The following is a 26,167-nucleotide window of genomic DNA, read 5'->3' on the forward strand; positions in this document are numbered from 1 at the left end:
ATTGTCTGGTATGGAAGGTAAGATGGCAAGAGAGCAGGAAAGAGATTTCAGATTTTGATATAACACTGTGAATGACATCCCTGATAAGTATGTGAAATTGAGAGAAGAATAACAATACCGAATAATGTTGGAGACCGCAAGCCTTTATGCATGCTTTTCCAGATAGGTTATCATTTTTATTGTTTACTTTTGTTGCTATAGTTACGGCTTCTTTATGGAAGCAAGTCAATGATGAAGACAAATTGGCGAGAGCAAATAGATCACATTGCTTGTAGAAGGAGATTATTATCGTGTCTTCAATGACAGTGACAAACGGGCCAAGGTTTAACCATGAAATTATATTATTGGGCTGTCAGTTCAATTCGTTTTCTGCATGTTCTATGAACGTTGGATTAGGGAAGCGTGCACGAGTCGACGGATATAATGAAATAGTGAAGATATGACACTTGGCATCCGAAGATTGACGACCAGTAAATTCTGTGTTACCGGTTTACGCTTGGCCCTTTTTTTTGCTTGCATATAACCGCTTATAACGGGCACAGGGAGTCGCACCGTATTACGCTAAGCGGCAGTATTCAAGTTGGATACTCGTTGAACCAAACTTTGGTAGTCGGGTCTTGCACGGACGACGTTGAACAAGTAAAGAAGCACGTCTTCATTTTCCAGACAGATTTTTGCGAATTTTTCATGAAAGAAAGTCAATATTAAACTTAGAGACTGAAAAATGTTGAATAAGTAGCAATGCTCTACAATGATAACAAGTCGGTGTCATGTTCACGACATCTCACCAGCTTGAGATACTGTCACGTAACCACAGATAATAACGGTTGCAACAATAGCCAGTAACAAAATATATAACGACAAAATTTGACATCCGCTGTTAGCGCTCATATAAAATATACTTTAAATAGTCTTTCCAAATCGTGCATCGCCGGTGATACATAGCTGTACAAAGTGCCGGCATATTGTGTTGAAACGTTTCAACGATAGTACGGGCAGGACTGATACATCCACGTTGAACGATTATCCTTGTAATAGAAGCGTATTCATCTATATCGACATCAAATATTCGTGTCTTTCGTTAAGGTAGAACGTGCCTCGGCGACAGATACACAGACTCTCAAATTCCCATAATTCTTTTCTGATCTACCACTTGTGGGGCTCATTTTAAAGCTCATGGAGAAAGAGAAACTGTCACCGTCTTAGTTTTTCGAAAATCTGAAATTTAATTTAACCCGGTAGAGTTAACACAGGGATGACACGGCCATTTTGAATTTCAAATATCGGGAAATCTTATCCCATTTGTTCTGATAGTTCCAAACTTTGAACGGTGACCCGCCCCCGATTTTTATTGTTGATTTAGTAAGGGAAAGGACGAAAGTTTCATTGAGGAAAGTTTGAGCAAAAGTTTAAATCTTTCACTTTCGAGGTTCAGACTTTCTCAACATGTCAAATCATGCATATTTTATCATCAGACAGTGCGTACGCTGAAAAATAATGGAATATTTATGGATCCGGTTTACCATTCATATGCGCACGCATTATTGATGATCATCGTTTCATGGTTCTAGGTGTATACCTACTATTGCAGGAACATGTCAGCCTTTGTCGCATTTCTCCATCTGTGCACATAGCTTGCCAAACAGAACCTAAATTAAAAGGAAATGAAAAATAATTTTGTAACTGTATTCAATATCGAGGGAATTTAGTGGCACTTTTAGTAATATTTTTATCGGATTTAAATTCGCGATAGACTTCCGCAATCAAAACCCACTTTTCTGTCTTTATATATCGTTTGCTTATTCATTCTGTTTCATGATATTCTTTTTTCATAGAATTTGAGACACGAAGCGAGAAGAAAACATGACCAATAAGTATTTTTCACAAACTCAACAAATTAATTGCTTTTATTGTGGAGTTTAATAACTCTCATTTGTTGATCTAGTTAAACTGAAGTACATGCTGAACGAGTCTGGAAAATTGCATTTTTCGTCGTGTAGCTGATGGTATACACCAAAATTTCTGTTTCAAAATTACACAGAGAGTGTGCGTGTCAGCGAATGTGGTACTGAGCTCGCGGCATCGATTGCACTCCTTTGAATGTATGATATGGTAACTGCAGTTATTGGCATCACGGTGAATTGACATCATTTGACTTCATCCCCGGCGTACAGGTGACATTTACACGACACTCACCGTTTATATTGAAACGTACGTAATCTAACTCCGGGTCAAATATTTCTTTTAGCGAAGTGTTGATTCATTCTGTATGTGTACTGCCAGTTAGCATATGTTCATACAATGGATGGATAAGCTTTACTTTCACCATTTAAACAGCAAATGTTCACAACCTTGAACATAGATATTATTAATAACCGTGGAATTTTCCCCCCACCGTTTTTCAACTTCTATAAAAGCATACACGACGACCACAAGGTAACGGGTTCCGTTTTACAAACATACACCGTGCAGCACATGCACGCTGGTAGTATCTGCCTTGGAACTGTTGTATTCGACATACGATCACAGGTGATTTTACTCGACCGAATCACTAGACGGGCGACACATCAGCAACCCTTAGCACCCCCTCCCCCCAATCTCTTTCGGCAAATCGCCATGCATGCGGCGATAAGAACTCGAGGTTAGTCTGGCAACTCCGTGTGAGAGACGTCACGGCTCGGGAATATAAAGGAGATAACATTTACCCATAAGTCAATTGCCTCGAGGCATGTACAGATTTTCCTTTCACTTCTCCCGAAATAATCAGAAAGTCGTTTGTCAAGAAGATGAACCAGACGCGACGCGGTGCTTTGGTTGGGTGAGTAGGTTGTCTACCAAATGCATTTTTCGAGAGCAAAATTATCATTTCCCGGGAAAATTCAGAAGCAAATCTGCTTTCACTTGAAGCTCTTAGCACGTGATGCCCTGAGCTTTTAAGTTTGATTTTAATCGATTTTTGGACCGGAAATCGGGAAATAGCGCGGTGCTTTACCGATATTAATCTCTGAGGAAAAACAATAAGTCTCGGTGACACCATTACACCTCAATATTGGGCATTAACAGTTCAATCAATACATGGATGACATTTTCCGTGACGTACATACCATGTCTAATTGTGTAAGAAAAAGATAGATCTCACGAGTGCAGCGTACAAGATACGTTGAAGATGTAAACGAACAAATCTCCCTACAATGGCTAAATCGCCTCTTGAAAGATTTACCGGCAAGCTGCCAGACACGTGACGGCGTCGGTGCACAGTTTGCCGGTCCGTTACGGTAGAGAAAAACGATGTAAACGTCGATCCCTTACACAAGCAGAAAACTGCTTTTGGGATCGAGGCTAGCATGACCCACTCCTTGAAGTGTCATTCACCAGATCTATATTGAAGCATGGGCCCCAAAAGTGATAGATGAACAGTGGCTAATTGACCAGTTCGTTGTTTTAAGTCTCTATGTGCACAATCATTCGCAAGCGGACTGTGTAGGTAGACTTTAAAGTTGCATCATGAGAAAAAAACCCCGAACGATTGATTTTGGACTTTCCCCTTTTATCTCCAGGCAACTTCTGGATGGACAAATGCTGAATGTGATTGATGTTGAATAGTGTGCTTGGGTTACACTCCTTCGCTTCTCTACTTCCCTGTTAGCTAGCTAGTAAAGTGGCAAATGAGAACAGACAAGGCAAAAAAGCAAGGCATTTCGCAACGCTCTTTGCAATCATATATACCATCAGCTCATTGTGTCACACTGCTATTGAATTATACCTTGATTATCGTCCTGTGCTTCTCCTCTTTTCATGTCGACAAAGAAAATTCTCACATTTTCAAAAAGCAACGAGATTAAGCTTTATTTTTCCACCGGAACGATTTGAAATTGCAATTTTGTAGATCAATGGAGAGCAAATATAGTTGTAACAGTGCCGTTAGTAAGACTTTGCAGGCGGACTAGACAACTGTACAAAAAACTCGTGAATATATCATTATACTTTCAAAGAAGGTAAACAGACAAGCAAAGAATCGGTAAAATCTAAAGTTACAATAAAAGTCAATAGTTCTGTTAATGTGATAGTTTTTGAGTTACATCCTTATAACTATATGTCTTGATAACCACAGAATATTACGGTACCAATAGCATTGAACGAAATCTTTTAAGATTTACAACCTAGCATTATAAAGACAAATAATGCATCAACAAATATGTATTTAACAAATATCTCTGAACATGTTAACTCCATTCGTTTGTGAGGTCTGCAGTTGAGTTGAAAATCAGCTATTTCTTGAAGTGTGAAATTCAGCTATTTCTTGAAGATTTACGGATAAAATCATGTCTGACTGCAAAAATTTGAATTGCAGCCTCAGAGGCATGTCATTCTATTAAGAGCTGAGACCATTTGCCGGCTCGTGTATCATCTTTTGCATTATGCATTAAGTGAAGTCAATCCATCCATTTATCCATCCAGCCATCCATCCACTTCCATCTACACACATACATACATACATACATACATACATACATACATACATACATACATACATACATACATACATACATACATACATACATACATACATACATACATACATACATACATACGAGAAGACGTTACGTCACATAGATTTAAAAAGTGGTTGCCTTTTCAGACTGTCGTCTGTATTTCAAAGGAACCGCCTTGCACCCTTCAAGCGCCTCGTCAACGTGATTGTACAGAGCCGTTTAGCAATGCATAACATCTAAACATTTAAATGTCATTCGGATCAAAGCACCGATCCAACCTTCCGATAATTGTCATCGACAGCCAAGGCGTTGGTATCAGTGATCGATCGCACAATGTCATTGACCTCGGCAACGCCCCAGCTGAGACTATTACCACACATATATAGCGTTTTGATGTACACGCTTTTTATCTGCAAAGACGTGCGCCTCTCTTTTACTCATGCAATGCGTTACCTTGTATACGACACCTGTTACAAACGATTGTAATGCAATTCTACCGTTTTATGGCTCAGGATAGATCAATAATTATGGTGTCTAAATACATACATTTATGAACTGAAGTGTGTTTCTATACAGGTCGTTTTCAAAAGCATACAGAGCACCGATGAAAACATCAAAGAGGTGCCGCTTCAGCTATTGCGGCCGCAGGCAAATGATATGGACCACACATCTCTTTCAACCGTTCACGAATATGAACGTAATATTCTTTTTTTACATATATGCTTGTCGATTTGCGAATGGCTACCTTGCGTTTATGCCTGTCAAGTTGCTGAGCGTTGACGTAATTCCTGTGTTTGTGGAACGGAGACACATTTTGCGTCCGTTGACTAATTATGCAACAACATCATGTTCATCGCTATAGTAACTTTATTTTCGATCATGCACGTGAATCAAGGTACACGTGTGTCTGTGTGTTTGTTTCTTGCCAGAAGAAATTTAATACGTTCGACATTAATGAAAAAATACGTCGATACACGTCATCATATTCTTAATAGTAATCATTGGTATAACTTCGATGTATGTTTGAGAACAATGACCGACACAGTTGACCGGTTTTCATCATCTGCGTTCATAAAGCTGTAGCGGTATAGGCGTAAAAAGCCACACCCTTCATAACAGTCTGCTCGAATGCATTATATTATATATTTGTAATAATCTCGTGACATTTTCGTTGCGTTTCCAAGTAGTACATGAAAAATTGTGGGCGGTGTTTAATTGACAGCGCAACGGGCGCATTTTACCTGTCCAGCAGGCGATGTGGCCACGCTTGTGGTGACATTTTGAGGAAGCTTATAAAATACAGACGCGCTTCAAGCAAGTTTAGATGTCAGTCAGCAGTATTCTCCAAGAAAAACAACCAACACGCTGATAGATATGATGTGTAAAACTCAAATGATTTCTTGACGTCATCGCATTATTTGTTGATATGGACGCTATTATCAGAATGAATTCAGCGAAAGACTCTAAACAAGCAATTTCAAGACAAGGGATTAATGATAGTATAAATATATAGATAGATGGTGACCAGCCGTCAGCCATATCGCTGCTTAGTGCTAGAGGTCAGATATTTTGCTTTGGAAGTCTCAACATTAGGATGTTTTTTTTTCACGAGCTTGCGACTTCTTTGACATAACAAATTATTAACTGTTTACGGACCAGACGAATTGCAAGCTGTGTTTTGCAAATCATGTCAACTTGTAATTTTGATATTTTGAACATAGACATTTTACCGCAAATAATTTCAATCTGGGATGTTCCATGTTTTTTACATCTATACCTGTAACAGTTTCAATACCATGCAAAATGACGATTTTTTAGTGGCTCAGAGAGAGAGAGAGAGAGAGAGAGAGAGAGAGAGAGAGAGAGAGAGAGAGAGAGAGAGAGAGAGAGAGAGAGAGAGAGAGAGAGAGAGAGAGAGGGGGTATTGGTAGGGTCCTACCTATACGTATGCCACTGAAAAAGTGTAATGTCCAGACCTACTTTCTGTAAAATAATTCTGTATCACCATTACACACGTTGAATAAATGATTTAGTAGAGCATATTTATCTCAGTATCTGAAAAAATCTATTTCTATCGTAGAGCATTGATATTACTTTGAATCACGTGGGGTGAAAATGTCTCTTTCATATCAAACCAATAGAGTGATTCAAATTAACTTATTATTGGTTTTTTATGTAATGTGTGCGTGGGGTTCTGTCGTTTCTTAATTTGGTCTTTTCATAGTCGCGATAACATTGGCATCCGTCTTTTGAGTCAAATGCAGTGCACTTTAACAAGGCGTACTTTATGTCGTAAGTTGAATCGATTCATAATCAAAGCACTCAATAACTCACAGGAATATCAAGGAGTATCCAGTACTTTCTCGTCTGACCAAGATTTACGTGCCTTTATGTCGCTTAATAAACGGAATGTGTTCAATTATTGAGTTTTTTTAACCTTGTCACTTATCCCCGTCCCCCTTGAATGCTCACAAAGTCCGTATTTCCAATCCGAGTGAACAGTTAGTCATGTGGAATGAATATTCTTTGCCTATGTACTGTTTTCAGGAATCAAAAACTTAATTTCTTTATTAGGAAACATTTACCTCAATGGTATAAGCTCATTCGGGGAAGAAAAAAATCCTACAGTGTTTCTTTAATTCCACTGGCTTTGCAATCGTCGGATTACGTTGACAAGAATCTATCAGTTGCCATGACAACGAATATTAGAGTACGTAGGTGGCATCTACTCAGGACATGGCGACGTAATCTTCGTTATTTTTGTCTCACTGGGCAAGTTATTTACGTTAATGTTGTTCTACTCGCTCAGATGCATAGGATGTATTGAAGAATCGCGCTATCAATTCCTACGTGCCCATTGGTACCTCTTTAATAATCTTGCTGGGTCGTTTCCATTCGCCGTGGGTAGTTACGCCATCCGCTGCAAACGGGTCTACAATACTGCCCTGATTCGATGACTGCAATTCAAAGCATTGCCGAATGTGTGATAAACGGAAATGCAATTATTTATTCCAGCTTATCTTTTAGGGGGGGTTGCTGCTTCGTTTTCTCCCAGACATTACAGTGCACATTAATCGTAACCAGACGGTGTCTTTTCACGCTATCCTGACGATTTAAAATCAAACTTAGGCCATAATTGCCCCGCAGAGATTTTTGTATCTAAACTTGTGTCACATTTGTATAATGCCATAGGCTGAATTGATCATGCTAAACATTCACCATGGACTCAGAAATTTCTATAATAGTTAGAATATGGCTTGTTGAACAACTAATATCATGCGATGTCACCCGATACCTTGCTGCATGGGATCTTTTAGAAATTTCGATTGATCGCCCAATAATTAAAAGTAGGAGGGAATGATGTTAACCCATGACGTCGCGTTTTAATGTAAAACTATGTTGTTGTTTTTTGACATTTTACTCGCATAATGCCGAATGTTTCTCATTGATCCCTGTTTCCCCCACATAGAGTTTCTTGCAGTATCCTTGATGCAACAAAAGCTCCTTAAAGTTTCGTTACGAAACAAGAAAATATGACAACAGCAGTTATGTCCATTTCATTGATCTCAATACCACGTAATACTTGAAAGGAGATAGCGAGACAGGAATTTTGCAAATGGTTGACGTTTTGTCATTTTGTGAAACGTCTATCATTATTACTCACTATTCGTTTGCAAGGTAATTTCTAAGCTCCGTATTAATAACCTGACTGTTGACACAGAGACTCGCCTTTCATGATGATCAAACATCACTGTCAGCTCAAGGTATAGATTCGCTTGAATAAATTAGCATTCATTCAAGTCAGAGTCTGATATTCGCGTAGGTTCATTACCAAATATTTCTTTCAATTTGATTCCTCGCTTTTGTAATGAGAAGGTTATTTCTTTACTCATCCTTCCCCCGGGGGAAATGATTCTAACCCATATTAGATAATGTCAAGGTTGAAACGAAACCACAGGCCTACAATACAGCTCTGGAAATGAAATAATTCTCTCGGACTGATCTATTTGGTCTTCAAAGCGGTATTTGAATATCCTGTTTTTTCGATTTCGTTTGGTGATTGTATCCCATCAATTCATCAATTTATCATGGACACAAAATGAGGCCGACGGAGTAAAGCGTGTTATAAGTTGTAAATGCCGGGTTTTGGAGATTTTAGTAACGTTTAATAGATTACGATTCTTTGTATTAATTTACATGACAGACATGCCTGCTAAGTAATGGATCGTGTTCTTAATAATAACAACATTCAAGGCTGAGGAAGCCTTAGTGAATCAATCAATCAATCGATAGGTAAATAATAATAAATAAACAAAAACAAATAAATAAATAAATAAATAAAGGAATATAAAGGAATGAATGGATGAATGAATGAATGAATGAATGAATGAATGAATGAATGAATGAATGAATGAATGAATGAATGAATGAATGAATGAATAATAATAAAAAAATGAGTGCTATAATCATAGTAAGACTTACCGTGATCGAGATTTCATTTGATGCAGAACAAAAATTCTGATAACCAATACAATGTATAATCGTTTTTGTACCTTTTATTTGTTTCATCAAAAGACGCGAAGGCATACTTTACGGTATCATGTCTTCCGTGCATTGGATAATTAATTCATTCTCTCGAGAAATGCAAGATCATATGACGCTAACCCCAGCCAACCCGATCGTTTGACTAGAAGACATAGAGTAGGGGCGGAGCGGGGGTATTTCTCGGAGTATCCGGGTCAGAGCATATGTTGACTGACAGTGAGAAGAGAATGAATGACTTACATGTGAAAGTACGGTATTGTTTCAAGGATCGTTGTGAATTTATATCTTTGCGTAATAATCATCGCAATGGAACAATTTACTGTATGAGCATTGTATGGCCTTCTAAGTTTCTCGACCCAATATTTACCCTTTAATTTCTCTTCGACGTCAATCTTACATCTTAATTATAAGAATGCAAAGATGACACGCATGCGTCGGATTGATAACAAGCATAAGAGACTTGTTGAGGTCTACCAAATGGAATGATGCATTGTACATGATCAACAGAACAATTCATTTCAATTTATTAAAAAATGCACATCAATAATGAAAATATATTGGTTTTGAAGTCACCACATACTTGCAAAATATATGACGCACTCCAATTTGAAAGACTGTTTTATCATATGCCGCCGTAAAGTTTGCAAATATTGCCAACAAGCTAATGCGTAAAATTATCCTGTTGATAAAGTGAGAGGATCTTCAGAATGACTGTTTCTTAGGAACAACACTCTATTAATCAAGATGTAATATATTGTGATGTAAGTTTCAAAAGGTCTGTCAGTCATGTAGTATCAAAGATCGACAATACGGCAATTTTCCTCAAGAATATTATTTTTGGTAAAACGTGCATAATATAACATTTCACTTCAGCCAATGATCACTACTTTAATATTGATTAACACGTGGTACTGATTTGCAAAATCAGAAAGTTAGAAGAAAAACCCTCATGTGATCGCTCATTTATCCTGATGGCTGACTTGGCAGCGAAATTTGTCGCATGACAAACAAACCATGTTATCATCATACCAACTTTACTGTCATTAACGAGCCAGTAGCCATAACTTTTGGCGATTTTTTCTGACTATTTTTGTTTTTAAGGTCATCTATGGTTTTTTGTTCTACTTCCCCTAAGCATGTTGGGATACACAGTATTCAGCTTGTCAACTCGGCCTGAAATGACATATGTAGACTCAATGATGACAATTGAATTCTGGTCCGGACCAGAATAGATGCTGTGTTGACAAGCTAGACGGGGGATGTTCAGACATGCCTTGAGGAACAGTACAAGAACTTGCAAATGACATACAAAACAAAAATAGTGAAAACAAAAACCACAAAAAGTTCATTTCTGCCCTTTAAATATGAAACTTATATCTCATATCAGTACTCTTAAGGCGCCCCTCTTTCGAACAGAGCCGAAAAAAATTAACCTACACAGTCATCCTGTCGACCACAATTAGTACACATACGACCCCGGCCTCTGACATTCAACTCATGAAATGTAGATATAATTATGACTTTGATTGATTGGTTGTCTTGCACATGATGCAATGCCCTATATTTTATTAACGTAGTGTACAAACTTAAAGTGAAACTTGTTGTCGTCTTGCTTAGATTTGTATTGATCGCTGACACGGAGCTGGATTTAAAGAGCTTCGTTGATTCCTCCCCTCTCCTGCCCTAGTCTGAAACGGTGTCACCAGAGAATAGCGATACAATACGTACACTATTAGTAAACGCTTGCTGTATTCACATAAATGATATTTTATGGACTGATCACGTCCAATAATACATAGCTGATTGCCTTCACTACACAGTGAATGAGTTCTGGCGCATGCATGGGATATCTTGACGTTAAAAAGCAAGGTACAGAGACTATTAGCATGCACACAGTATAAAGGTTATCTTGGTGTTGAGATATTGCGCCTTTCCAATGTTATTGGAATTCGTGGCTTGAAATATTATACGTCGTATAAGTGTAGTCAGCCACCTTTTCTCTTCGTGCACGGTTAATTCCATGACCAACACACGAACCCATCTTACTGATCATAGCTAATGCAATTAACGAGCGCTGATGATGACGAGAAATGTCCGCTATGGTTGAAGTGGTTGCCCTCGTTCGTATACACTACTTAACGTTTAACGTGGCTATCTGAGAGTGCGCAGTTACGAACATTCTCCCTGCGTGTCGTTGGCCTAGCGTTATGCCTGAGCTGCCCTTTCGCTCGACGAGTTCTGAACACGTCATCGATGCTGTTCGTCCGATAGCGTTCGAAGCAATATTCGAAGGGTGACGCCTTGCCGCTGAACCTCGACCGATCTGGACACGTGTCTCTTTGCAACCAGTTATGTGCGAAGGTGTGTTAGTTCACGGAAAGTGTCGCTCATGGTAACGCTTTCGGGGCTGAGGCACGCCATGTAAAAAATACACAGCGAGAAATTGTCACCACATAAACACTTTCACCGGATCACACGGATTGTGTTTTTCCCATACACAAGCAGGACTCATTCACTATCTTTGGGACACTATGGACGTAGACTAATTTGCCAAGAGGAGGAAGTTCTTCGAAAATTTGAACGAAGATGGAGCCGTTTTAAAACCAATGAATATATGGCGTTATGGCAATGCCTAGCAACGAGTGGCGTCATAATTTTGATAACATGTTGTCTTGTTGATCTGGTAAGACAAATATTGATTTTTCATTGTTTTAAAGACGTAAGAGCTCAATGGTTCGCTTTTTTTAGATTCTTTGAATCTCGGTGTCGATAAGACAGGAACATTGACGAGCATAGCGTTTGAGATGGATATCTGTTCATTTCTTCATTCCGTTTGTTTGCTTGACTGAACACGACACGAGTTTCTCGCTATCTTCCCCGTAAATCTTCACCTCGGAGACGACTTGCTTGCAGTCCGGGTGCGTTAAAGCGGTTATCTCATTTGTTACCGGACCTTTACTATAGAAACCGAGTAGATTTATTCTCCGGCGATGGCCCGGTCAATCAAAGTGCATTGCAAATTCTCAAAACAGGGGCGTTCTGGCAATCCACGATTTTATGCAATTTTTGCATACAACCGGGCGTTCTGCTGTGGGTAGAGCAATAGGCGTAAATTGACTTGCGTATTTTTATTTTATGCGCAACGGTATGGTGTTAACTGCTCATTATCGCAGGATGTAGGCGCCGTCATGGCAGCGGGATGTTGTTATAGTTAACTTCATGATGAGGAAAGGTATCTATTTGCCTAATTGTAGGAAGGCTGCTTGTATAAGCACTAACCCGTAATACGAGCTTCCTCGACCCCGAGGCCGGCTACAGCCGACGAATTCTTTTTTGAATATTAGTTTAATTAATTATTAACTTCTTTTCCTCTTTTCTGCTGGTCGCAATCATTTTTCAAGAGTTCACATTTGCTACAGTCAAATCTAGTTTGGCCTTGAGAAGATGGCGCGTATAAAATTAAGCCAGAAAACTGGCGACACAAGTCAGAGTAGAAAGTTACGCCTGCAAAAGATAAAGGCGTGGTATTTCCGTCAACATCCAGGTATGCTGTTACTGACATGTACCCATCAGTGCAGTATATGCACCGCTCATCCAAGCAGTTTCCTTAGTCGGCCTCAACCACTCGGTCAAAATAAAAAAAGCAAGTGGATTTTTTGCGTCCAGTCATGCCAACACGCTGTGCGTAGGGTTTGTAGGCTCCGCTCGAATACACTCGCATAATTAGGTCTTGAATTCACAGTGAAAAATTGATGGCTCTGACGAAGTGTGTGTGTGCGCGTGACCCATGAAATTTCTTTTGTGTGATCGTCTTCCCAGTTTTTATGATCGCTGGCTAGGCCTTTCTGTTCTGTTCACAAAGTGCGTTTGTAAGAATTTGTGTTTTAATAGAAAAAGAGAAAGTTTTCGCCGTTTATGAGCTCCGTCTCGGTAAGTGTTATTCAACTGAGTTCTGCGCTTCTCATTATCGACGGGAGAATCGATGTAGTAAGAACCCTCGGTCAAAATTGCACATCATTTGGTTGAAAGTGTTGACGATTATAGTACATGGTTAACAAAACGACCTGGCACTTGTCGATTCTCGAAGCTCCTTTCGTCTTATATGCTTTGTAGCAACAAAAACAGTATCGCTGATCATCTACTTGATGGACTCACTGCCTTAAAATAGAATCTCCACATCTCGCCGGAAAACAATTTCGAATATTGATCCAACTCTTACACTTGAGCCCACAAGGCGGAGATGTCAGATCACATGTCATAACATTTTGCGCATCAAGCGTGAAACACTAACACAGCATATGCGTTTTTAGGATGCCGTAATGCCGCCAAAAAAAGTCAACTCGTTTTCGTTCAGCGCTTATTCTGCTTGAGAAGACGGTGACAGTAGAATGTCTCACTATGACGCGGTCACTGTTATCAAACAGTGGCATATTCACTGCCACTGATTTTTGGATTATAGTGGTAGCTTATTTCGATCCCAGCAGACAAGTCATCACCAACAGGCTACTGTGATACGCAAAAAAACTACACAATACATTTTGATTTTGAGAAGACATCAACAATTTTACCTAAAACTTGCAATTAACACGTATAGTACAAATCTGTCGTTGCAATATTGTCATGGGACTTGTGTCTAAATTTTGATTCGATCTGTATAATAGAGTTAGTTACATGTTCTTTGTCAAGAATTGTTCCCTTTGCCAGTAAGCTTGGAAGAATTCATAACCTTTGTCCCTGGAAGTCAGGGATGAAGTCGCGTTTGATGTGAAAAATTGACATTATCAGAATTGAAGTTTCTTAGTATTAGACTTTGGAATCACGTATTCCCTCTAGGGCTGACTGATCAAAGAATGTCATAAAAAGCTGACAAAATGGCGGATCACTTGAACCGAACAAATGGAAGAGGACACGGGTAAACTAGAATTCAATTCTTAATCCACAGAATAATACGCGCCAATACTGAATTGGGTGAAAAGGAAATCCATTGTTACGGTCCAATATAGGACAGTGTTATAAACACGCACATTTGACAGTCAGTGAACCGAGCTATCAACACACCGATATTTCAATAGGCGATGCCTAATGTACATTTCATTTTGAATAGCCAAATCATAAATCACACGGAACAATGCGCCTTGACGGGTACAGTTGCATCGGCGTGACGTCGTAGAATCCAATTCTGAGCGTGTCGATAATTGCATCGTAGACCCTTGCCCGAGTAGACTGTACCCGTACGCACTCTTCATATCGTTCAGTATCGATTGTGTGAGTGAAAGTGGGGTGTTATCTTTTTGTGGACCTTATGTTCGCATTTTTTTTTGAAAAGAGAAATAGCTGATCGAATACCTTGCCCGGCTTTCCTCCTAAGTTTTATGAATGTTCTCACACGAATAGACAGACAGAAAGACAAACAGATAGGCAGACAGACAGAAAAGCAAACAAACAAACAAACAAACAAACAAACAAACAAACAAACAAACAAACAAACAAACAAACAAACAAACAAAAATCAATCAATCCCCCATCCGCCGCTATTAAAGGACGCTGTATCATTGACCTTCAAATGCATTTTTTCCATTATATTTGCTTCAAGGTGGTTCGGATAAATTATAATGTAAACAATACCTGGATTCTACTTTCGATTTGCACACACATATTGTGAACCGTTGTACCGACAGGATTAATCATTAATAGTTGTGTTTTAACGTTTTACGCAATGATTCGCGTTTCGCAACTCGCTCAACGTTAACGGTTAACGTTAATCTTAACGGGACTCAGAGAGCAGCGTCCCTTTTCCTAGGATATGCCATTTTCATGTCAATGCAATACAAAAGACCGAGCATCAACACCAGTTTGTCGGTGTGATACAAACAAAGTCTCGCCACATTATGAGTTACTATCTTGACGAAGTGATCATGGTTAAAATATCATTATCGTTTGCAGGAAGTTACACGCTAAAGTACAGCTGAAAAAAATAACTCAAGAAAAAACGCCCTGCCTATACATTGACGTCAGTGCGCGTTGACATCAGAAATGCGCATTGTTTTCGATGATCTGATAGTCTACATTTGCATAAATGTAAATAGCAGGCATGGCTGATGCAGCCGGAATGTTCTATTATGAAGATGGAGATGAGATGGCATAGGGTCGTGAGGAACTTCTTCCCTGTACGTGGGTGTGGGCCATCTTCCAATTCAAAGAAACACAATTATTAATTTTCTAATTAGTTACAAGTGTCAATTTGTGTTAAGGTTGTACGCGTCTCGATGTTGAAAGTCTGAAACTTCAACACAAACTGTCTTCACGAAAACTTCGAACCGTTCTCCTCAAAATCAAGACTAAAATTACGGAGCAACATGCAAATTTTGGCACAAGAGAAACAAACTACCTGAAATTTACCGATTCAAAATGGTCGCCATTCCCATGTGACCGCGGTGGGGAAAAGGTAAATTTTCGAGTTTCACACAAAAATGTAACACAATGGGGAATGTAATTTACTCTAAGAGCTTTAAATTTGTACGCCAAAGAACCGTTTTTCGCAAATATAAAGGAGTCCGAATATCTGTACCCCGAGATGCATTCTACGTTAAGACCATGTGATCTTTCTATTTCCTGTCGGTACAGCGACGTGGTATTATATGGATGACAAAAAACTAACAAAACAGCATCGTCGCTTTCGTTTCAAATAAGATAACATCTCGACCGTGACAAACATGTACGCAATTCGCATGTATGTAAATCGACACCATGTGATCATTGGATAGAATCTGATCAGCCTGAAAGCAACGCCCTCCGAGGTAAATAAAATACGTTTGTATTAATTGTATACATACAGCCATTCATCGGGTTGATGGTATCTATGAAATTGAAGATAAACAGGTCAAAGAGAGAATGTTAATCACTCATGTCAAGTTAACCCCTCAATATCTCAATTGCTTATCTATTTCAAATGTACTAAGATAAGATTGATAGACCATAAAGTCAACAAAGACCAAAATCAAACTCGTTCAGTTTTGAGGAAGACACATGTGTCTATTAAGGGTGTTTCGAGGGCTGGTTAAAAATGCTTTCTATGATTCAAGCTTGCAAAATTGAATTGAACCAAAGACTTAGATTAATCACGGGGGAAAATCAAACAAAAAAAGTAATGGAAAACTCGTGTACAGAAAACAGAAAGTGATAAATGATTCTGGTGAAAAGCTATTAGTAAACAAAGACACAATACCAATACACACACACACACACACACACACTCTCTCTCTCTCTCTCTCTCTCTCTCTCTCTCTCTCTCTCTCTCTCTCTCTCTCTCTCTCCCCATATTTTGAAATGATGGGAACAAAGGACGGTGTACATTTTTAAGGAGACCTCTTAAAAGCCGATTCGGAACCCCTTGGCGATTTGCAAAAAATGAAGATGTAGAGTTTTCTCGTCTTCTTTCCGTTTTGCCTGGTGTATGTTTTCTTCTTCTTTTTAATTGTCCTAGTCAACCATTTTATTGTTGTGTTCCCTTTTCTGTTGATTTTCAATTTGATTTCTTTAAAAGAAAACACAAGAAAACATTGAAATGACTTGAATGAAACGAATTTTGGGATTCTAAGAGCGTACCGTGCTGGTGACATAACATTGCACATGCGCATATTTAGAATCGACTCACATTCATAGAATTAGAACTGCACATTTTAGACATCAATAATTTCTTTGATCGTTAACATTTCAAACGGATCGTGTGTCGTCATATGATTTCAAACTACGCAAAACGTAACAAAATGTATTTTTAGGCGAAGTATCACACATTTTTACTGGTCATTTGAGCTCCTCGATCAATAATTGCATTTCTTTATTATCAACTTATAATGTATCCTTGCTGATACATTTCGTGTAAATAAATTTATCCATTCACATGTGTGCCGTGACTTCTCTCGCACACACCTTTGAAACTTGTTTATGCTAAACGCGGTGTCAACTAGTCTTAGTGTTCAATGTTCCGCAAACCGTGGCAGTCAGTCCAAGTACAATAAGTACAAGTACTTAAACTTTTGCTCGAGCTTTTAACCGTTCTGTTACCATATCGAGAATCGCGAGAACTGAAAACCAGGGGTCAATGTGCGAAGTTTGCTAAATTTTCTAATATTTACCCATATTTGAAATTCAAAATGGCGGCCGTACCTGTGCGTAACTCTATCAGCAAGAATAAAATTTTCGATTTTCGAAAAAGTGAGACGGTGAAATTTTTCTCACTCCAAGAGCATGAGACCCGACATGTGGTAGATCAGAAACGAATTGTAAAAAATAGTACAGGGTGTGCATCTAGCATACTACATATATGAATGTGAAATAACACGTGCATTTATAATATATGAACATAATCTTCCTGTCTTGTTCGAGCTACGCTACCATGACGTATAATATGACGTATTGTAGTACGGAACAATGAAATCGCTGGAAACAGTGATGTCACGATCTCATCTTGGAGACAACAACAAGTGGAGCAGATATTTTTGGTCTATTAGCTTTCCATCGTGTCACGTGACTGTTTAACATTTGACATTTCTGTTTTAAGCCAACGACAATATATCAAATGCCGCGATAACCTATAAAAGCGATTACTGGGCTTCCCTGGGGTACAATGTTACATTTTATACATAGCGATGTTTAAATATCACCGAACATGGTGAATAAACAAATGCTCTGATTCGATGATATTGCGCTGAATAACATTGCGGAGTGAACACACGATACGATGAAGTATGACATTGCATGAACGTGTGATATTTCAGTCTAACAAACCTTAAAGGGATCCAGTCGTCGGAACTGTTCTCAAATGTCGTGTAGGACCCATACAACCAATGTAAACACTGTGATCCAAGTTACGATGGTGATTGATGAAAGTTAAAACATGTCTGTCATAATCTACATCGTATAATTTAAATGTTTCATCTATGATGATGATGACGTGCATGTAGATACATTGTTTGTAAACAAGAAACTCGCACAGGCGCAGTTCCGACGACTGTTCCCTTTAAACGATTGCTGAATTATTGCATGGAGCAGACTCTCTTTGTTTCCTTTTTTGTGTTCTGAATCACATTGACAGAATTTTACTTTCTTTTCTTCCACATTTTTATTTTCAAATCCGAGACTGATAGTTTAAGATTGTCTCGATGTCCAACACTGACGATGTTATCAATATAAACATAAGAACAATACCATAATTAGACTAGTCTCCCTAACATGAGAACACTGTAAGTTTTTATATTGCTATAGGGTAACGTTTATGCGGCTTTTGGTCTTACAATGGCCAAATAGTAAACCATTGAGCATTGGTTGCCTCGTCTTGGATCAAGAAACGAGTAACGACTACAGGCACAATAAGTGAATGGAAGTACAGAGCGTGTCTACTAGTATTTCAGAAGTATAATTGGCTTAATATCTCAACTCACATTTCTGTATTTAACTGACTGACGATTCTATAGAGTGTAATCAAATCATCGGATATGACAGAATGCACTGTGCTTTCTCGCTGCATTGCTACATTCTACCACCAGGGCAATTTCAGAGAGTTAGCTGCATGTTCGCGTGGCACCTATGCTGTGTCTTTCTGACGCGATGTCAGGACAAACACGGGAACTGTCTGTTTTCTCCGCTATTAAGAGTCTGTGTTTACTGGCGCAACTCCCCTGACAATTGTGGGGTGCCAATTGAGCTGAAGAACTACCGTGCGAGAAATAATCTTTGCCGCTAAATATGCTCATTTTGTGGATGGAGCCTGTTAGATTTTTGATAGTTCCCGTACTCACCACAGGGTATTGCAAGCAATATTCGTGTGGGAGTCATGATCAATAAATACGATGTAAACGCGATTGGAACTAATTATGGATAATTGGAATGTGAAGTAATGTCGATTTAATCAGCAAATATCAGCTTATCTGCCTTTGTTTTTTACGTTATACACTTGTTTTACGAGTAATTTGTAATATTGCAACATTCAGCTATAGGGCACCTAACACTTTTGAGAAATTTAAAAAATATGAAAATCCAATTATCCCAAATTAGTTTCAATCGCGTTTGTATTTAACTTTTCTATCATATAAGCCTCTAGCTTTCCTGTTTTGTTTGTGTGCCTATAAGCATAGACCCTCCAATATGCTATAAGTTTATCTTCGCCATCTCTGTATAGTATTTCAAAGAAAACCTTATCGTATCTGTGAATTAACCTCCCTATCACAAAGGATCATCTCCTTGACTAAACACTCGTTAGCAGCTCATATAGGAAAACGAGCTGTTACCGAGATATTTGGTCAGGGCGATAAGCCAGGTCCTCTTGCGTTAGTGAACGGCATGACATACTAATGAAAAGGATTAGGGAGGACAATTAAGATATATCCGTGTAGACTGTTTTCTTTGAAATACTATACAGAGATAGCGAGGGTAAAGTAATAGGCACACACCACAGACAAGGAGTGCACACAACCATACGACACAGGTAAGGCTTTTATAATAAAAACAATGACATTCATTGGTCGTAACTCGTAGACGAATATAGCGTCAGCAGTACTATGTGTACATACATCTCTGTGTGCTGTGCAATGGTCTGGAACAACAACAGGGAGAAAACACTTTAGGAACAGGAATTAAATTAAGGTTCTGGCATTACAAACTCGAAGTATTCGCAATATTTTTCATGGACGGGTTTGTCTCATTGTAGGCTACCGAAAGCCTTGTAGGGTTCAAGATATTCCTCGTATAGCTTGTACATCGTCGGTCGTGTTTGCATTCGTGTCTAACCGGAAACGTTTCAGTAAATTCACTCAGATCTGTCAGTCAGTGTAAGTGTAGAGATAACAGCTACAGACGAGAAAACACAAGTCCTGGGAAATTTGTGGTCTCAAGGGGGACGGCTGAATAGCTTGACATCACAACTTCCTCTGAGCATTAACTGAATCAAATGTTTTTTATCGGCACAGCGAGTAAGGTCAATGTGATAAAACAACATGTAACTCACATCTTTATGAAGATGAATAACAGATACACGAGATTATCACTCCCTCTTGTATAAATGACTCAAGCAAACTTTGGAAATGTATTATCTTTCTCTGAAACAACAAGCTATTAAATCCTTCTAAATTCTGAGAAAATATGCCTAGGCCATCATGGCGTTGCGAAACTTTGTATCCGTTACGGTGGCTACAAGTAAGCAACACCCATAGCATTATTACAGCTCTGATGTCACTTCCATGGCCAATTTTAACACAATGCTTAGAAAATTAATTGCCTGTGTTAGGCTTCGACTCTCAAGAACTCCGCCGACCATTGGTTAAATAGATTACCGTTTTTAAGCCGTTAAGAGATAAGTGGTATTCTAATTTTCTATAGATTCACCAGAGTCCTAGGATACAAGTATTCATAATAAAACTCATTAACTGATACGAAAACTGCGTTTCTACATGTAATAGAGTTCAAGGACATTAATTCGCTTACGCATGACCAGAAGCTACCGCAATTCTATTTGCACAATAAGCATGAAAATAAGGCTTCACTTTTATTGTTTCCGTTAAGTGTTGACTCAATGGCCTTGTCCAAAGATAACCCATTGTCTTCGTAAACAAACAAGTGGCATTGTTTACTTTCACTTTCGTATGTAAAATTTACTTGTTTTTTTGCTCTCTGTTCACGTGTTCTTGCGTACTAACGCGCAAGCCATTTGACCGTTCCAGTTGAACCCAACCTCTATCGATACGGCTGTCACATCTCTATCATTTCTCTCGTGCCTGTATGACTCCATTCTGATTAATTCTCCTATTTCTACATACCCGCGTCGTGAGACGCGAAAATTCTACAAATCGACACATTTCACTGACTTAACATCCTATTGACACCTAAGCGGCTAGGATGGATACCAGCATGAGGGACTGGCGCCCCGATATGATGCGTTCCCGCGACCAGAAACCAATGATCGGAATTTAAATTAATTCGCATCTCCTCGCTAAAACATTAATAAACTGGATAAAAAGGAGAGAATTTAGGCAAAAAGGGGATTCCGAGAGACACCAGGCTGGCGTGAAGATCGAGGATCGCTCCTGTAGTTAGAGTAGTTTAGTTTAGTTTTCTAGTTCGTATCATAGTTACAGACTTCCAGGTATCTCATCGTCGTAAATAAAGTCCATGGCAACTGTATATCTTGGTCTCAGTTTGAGTACGTCTTCCCCAGATAATCCAACTCAAGTTTTCGTGTACCTCGAGCATAACCTAGCGAGTAAAATTCCCCGAAGACACCTCAAGACAGATGTCTCCCCTCCTCTCTTTTTGTTTATTTTACATGGTGGGGAATCCATATTTATTTTACACGGCAGTGTGTATCTGTAACGTGGAATACAACGTGTCTGCTGCATACCAAACACAGGGATCTAGGAGACAAACTTAAAAAAGACAAGTCTTTTAGGTATTGAAATACTGTAACAGCAAATTGCTAAATAATGATCAATTATTGTTACGATCTGACTTACAAAGTAGCATCGAAGGGCAAAACCTTCAATGACATGCATACGTCATTTTCTTTCAGGCCATCAAAATCAAGGCCATAGCTGTCCATAAGAGTTTACAAGGATACGTTATTTTTAAAAATATTCATCTCTTGTAACATATAAAATCTTCAAAACATTAGCGATACCAGCGATATTCGATGTCGACAATTAACATCTCTGGTATGTGAATGAGGAAGTTAAATTTCTTTTCAATAATGAAATATAACCACAATACGAGCTGATGTACGTCAGTTTTTCAATTCTCTGATACCCCATAAAATATGAATTCGCCAACCGGTAGTTGTCAAGTAGATCATTGACGTAACGAGCTCTCTGCAAATATGACGTGTCTCGCACCTCCTGGTCGCATCTGCCAAGTTTAAAAAGTTCATCTTTTTAAAAAAACTGCATTTTTACACGTTTTGTAAACTTGGTTTGGTACAGGTTTGACTAAATGGTTCGGTTTTTGTATATGGTATCAGTACGCAAAGCCGACATAAATGGCGGAAGGAGAATATATGGACTATTTGATATGTTATTTATCGGTGATTTTGCTGGGAAATTCTCAAAAGCTATGAATCTACGTGCAATGAGTGTATACAATAGTGATGAAGGATCACCGTGAAATACAATGTATGAACGGAAGGCAATAACTTAATTGACCCTAATTTAAATTCAAACAAGTCATTAAATTCTGATTAATTTCGAAAAAAACAGTCATACAATTGGAGTTATGCACTACCGCAGGCTTGAACTGCACTGGCAAATTTTAAGTCTTTGATTTTTGCGTCGTTAGAGAACTCAATCAGCATTTATAACAGCAAAGCATTAAAAGATTGAAAAAATTCTGTTTCATTTTCACGCCAAATCCGCCAAAGAATGTCCCATGGGTGAATTGCGCGCTCTCATCAAACTGCGCCACAAATAACCGTACGATCTGAATCGACGGTTTGAGGTCAGGGGTTAATTAAAAACCAGCCCAGCGCGCCGAAGATTAGCTCTGCCTTCTTCTTAGTGTTTATTCAGCCGTGAAATACAAGACCTGAAATGCACCATCCCTAAAGATATATTGACCGTCCATTTGAAAAGCTGTCCAGTCCCTAACGTGACGTAAAATAAAACAGAATTATCACAGAACAACAATTTCTCACAAGAACCTCATTATCCGAAGAAAATGCAATTCACTTCAAAATGAATATTCCTTTTAACCATCAGCTAATTAATTTCGTTTGGAGATATTTTTTAAGTCTCACTGGAGTGAATAAAATAAAGCTGACTGGAAGTATCTTGTGTTGCGAGCTTTAACTTTTTTGATAAAAATAAATAATTCTAAGTTGTTTGTAGGGAAAGTTTGAATAAAAATATGACCGCGCCCTTTGCCAGTAGGAGAGTTCGCAACAAGACTTGCTGTTCATTATTTTCAAGTTTTGAATCGTTCATATTGTCACGGAATATGTCAGGATTTAGAATCGAAACAAAATAGGGGATATAGTATACATGTGACAGATAAAATGCCGACGTCAACAACACAAACATTACAACAACTTTACAAGTTACAAATGTTTTAACGAAACAATACTATGGGCTCGGTAAAGGTTGGTTGGTCATTCTGCAGAGAGAGAGAGAGAGAGAGAGAGAGAGAGAGAGAGAGAGAGAGAGAGAGAGAGAGAGAGAGAGAGAGAGAGAGAGAGAGAGAGAGACTTATAGTTATTGTATTTGTGGTTCAGCTTGTGTTTTAAACCCCCTCGTTCTATTTGCAATTGTATACATTTAATAGTGAAATTAATCGTTCATCAATTGCTTTCAGTCAAAGAAAACCCATTACTTTATTCGAATCTATTTGTGTTCAAAGCTGACGAATAGATAATAATCGATAAATCAACATACTCAAATATGGACAGACCATTTAAAAATTAAAAAAATCAGATAATCAGTACATTTGGAAGACCAAAGATTGCAGGTTGGCTAGGAATGCTATTAAGGCGAGCAATTTCTCATCGGGATTCGCTAATACACTGTAAATGCAAAGAAAGAGGATCATGCAAATTTTTGACGTCAAAGCTCTCAGTATTTCATGTTTTATCCTCAGTGTCAGTAATGAATATCAGCAAATTATTTCATAATTTCAATATGCGGATTTGTGAGTCAGATGTTGTTGACCAACTCGGCTTTTTAATTCCTGCATCTTAATCCATTTTTTCGAAGGTGCGCTTTTGATGTCCGTGAATGCAACTCGATGTCCAGAGATCAAAGATGGACGCACCAACGTCAATTTTAATGAATCTGTTTATTTGACATGCAATTTGCTTATTACAAAACAATTAATGCGAAGCAGCCAGCAAATTTCATCCTTCTTAATATAGTAAGCTTTATCCTAAATGCAAATAGGCGCCGACAGAGTCAGTTCTCAAGCTTCATTGTAATGCGCGCTCGTTCAAACCTCGCGTTCAGGACCAAACGTGTGCTAATGACAGTTCCAATCTAGGAGATATAACAGCCGTTGTCATTATGATTGATCGAAGCATGACACTAAAGAAAATAGAACCACAAAAAAATTCGGCGATTCTCAAACATTGCGCATTCAGTCAATAATTTCGCATAACAGTCACCGTTATTTATAGAAATCTTATCAGTGTAAGGTCATAAGTCGCCTAAATTATTTGTGCCACGTTTCACTGAACAATCTCCCAAGGAAAATGCCATCGGAATATCAATCGAAAGCGAAATGGCTAGTCGTAATTTTCCTGTTGTCGTCCATACATTTCCGAGGACCTCCGACAGGTATTGAATTGGTAATCACATCAAGCACAGCTTCCCAGCTCTTTTCAAACTTTGTGGTCCGCGTGGTATACAGAATATAGAGCGTATTACGCAAAAGAATCGCTAAATATCTGTCACGCTGAATCTAAAACGCGTTGTTTAGCAATGGTGTGCTGGTTTGTTGGTTCTGTGGCGTATACCGCACACAGTGAGATGTCACCACAATAAAACACGATGAATATATATGAATATAAGTTAATATTATTTGACCCCTTTGGCAAGCATACAGATTGAAGTGGTCTAAATCATTTCCCGGGCAAATATAATCTTTATTCTGTATGCATTACGAAATCACACATTTTACGAACGGAATTCGTTTACGCATTCAGCTTGTAAGACGTGTTTGAAATGTAATACTTACACTCATCTAACAAAGCACACACTCGAAAATGTCAGATTCATTCTAATTTCTTTTCAAATGATGCCTAGCCATCGACGTGCTCGGAAATCCGCAAGCCGCTTTCTGAGTAAGCAAATTCATCTAGTAGAGGGCAAAATACATTATATCAATTCAAACGAAGACGTTGGTCGGACGACATGTCATCGCACACTTGAGGTGATCAACTCGTCTTTCGGTGTTTTTTATTCATCAATGTTTCTGAAACAATATACATCGCATCACCAATGTGAAAAGCAGTCTGTCTAGTTTGTACATATAAAAAAGTCATTCTGTGTTGGATATTCTATCTAGCCACTCATGTCACAGGGAGTTTGTTTTGGCAAATGATATGGCTGTACATTCGATTTTATTAGATTGAAAACCTTGTTACATCGCGGTTGTATAACTCAATGCCATCTCAATGTTTTGCCTGGCACTCGATTATTCAATGTAATTAATAAAATGCAAACAGTGGCCTTTAACAGAAACCATGCACATTATGTCACTATCCATTAATCATTGTGCAGCATAAAAATAAGAAATAAGACCCTGAATGTTGTTTCTGTACTCAGGGCGTCTATTCATTGTGGAACACGGCGATAAAATGACACAGTAGAGCGGCAGAAATCACGAGGGAATCCCGCGACGCCGATAACCCTCGCATACAGTGGCACCGCACCCTAAGCATTAATTCACCAAATTGTGACGTTTATGAAGTTAAGGCATTCCTCTGCGAGCCGTAAAAGTCAACCTGTTTGCTGATCAGTTCCGTCAAGTAATGCCTTAATGTAGACTTTATATTTGATTGCCAGTATGTCTGAAGACAGTCGTTTTTCAAGTGAACATTGAGCCATGCATACACCCACGGTTTTCCCGAGGGTCTATGATCGAACTGATTTCTCAATTTCCATGCGGCACTACGACACTACACTGAATTAGTTATGCGCGTTTATATGTGCTCTACGATATTGTTCAGTATGGCAAATGGTTGACAACATTGTTGAAACTTGAGACAAACAAGGACAGTAACCTTTTCCCTGTGAGTATGAATCTTGACGTCGTTACATCTATTTCCAAGTCAACATCCTTGACAAGCAAAGTAAAAAAATGTGCGGTCAATGATGACGAATGCTCAATATATATTTGTGCTGCCGAAAACGGAAACAGTAACATTTACCAACATAATTAGAAAGTGGGTAAATTAAAAGTGAATTCTGTATCCACGGCAGCGACTCGGCGGATGGTTGCATTTTTCACGTTCAAAGACTCCATATCAGGATAAATTATCGCTGACGTGCGACGTCAGCGATGCTTGGTGTATTGAGTTAATCTCTTGCAGTCGTAAAGACACTTGTTTTCGTTACTGGCTTAGCTCCTAATGCGGCAAGTCGTAAATGACAATGGCTTCG

The 26,167-nt window shown here is 38.7% G+C and overlaps 1 protein-coding gene across 5 annotated transcripts in view; it reads left to right on the plus strand.

Moving 5' to 3' along the window:
• Positions 1–26,167, plus strand: part of LOC139130868 (short transient receptor potential channel 4-like) — a 137,372-nt gene that overhangs the window by 50,859 nt on the left and 60,346 nt on the right. Inside the window, exon 1 of one of the 5 annotated variants that reach the window (XM_070696670.1) lies at positions 11,602–11,721. The exons of the other annotated variants lie outside the window; for them this stretch is intronic. The gene's annotated coding sequence lies outside the window, so the exon portion shown is untranslated. Of the gene's footprint in view, positions 1–11,601; positions 11,722–26,167 lie in introns of those variants that run through there. 5 annotated transcript variants of the gene reach the window in all.

Source organism: Ptychodera flava, chromosome 4, assembly GCF_041260155.1.
Source record: "Ptychodera flava strain L36383 chromosome 4, AS_Pfla_20210202, whole genome shotgun sequence".
Lineage (NCBI taxonomy): Eukaryota > Metazoa > Hemichordata > Enteropneusta > Ptychoderidae > Ptychodera > Ptychodera flava.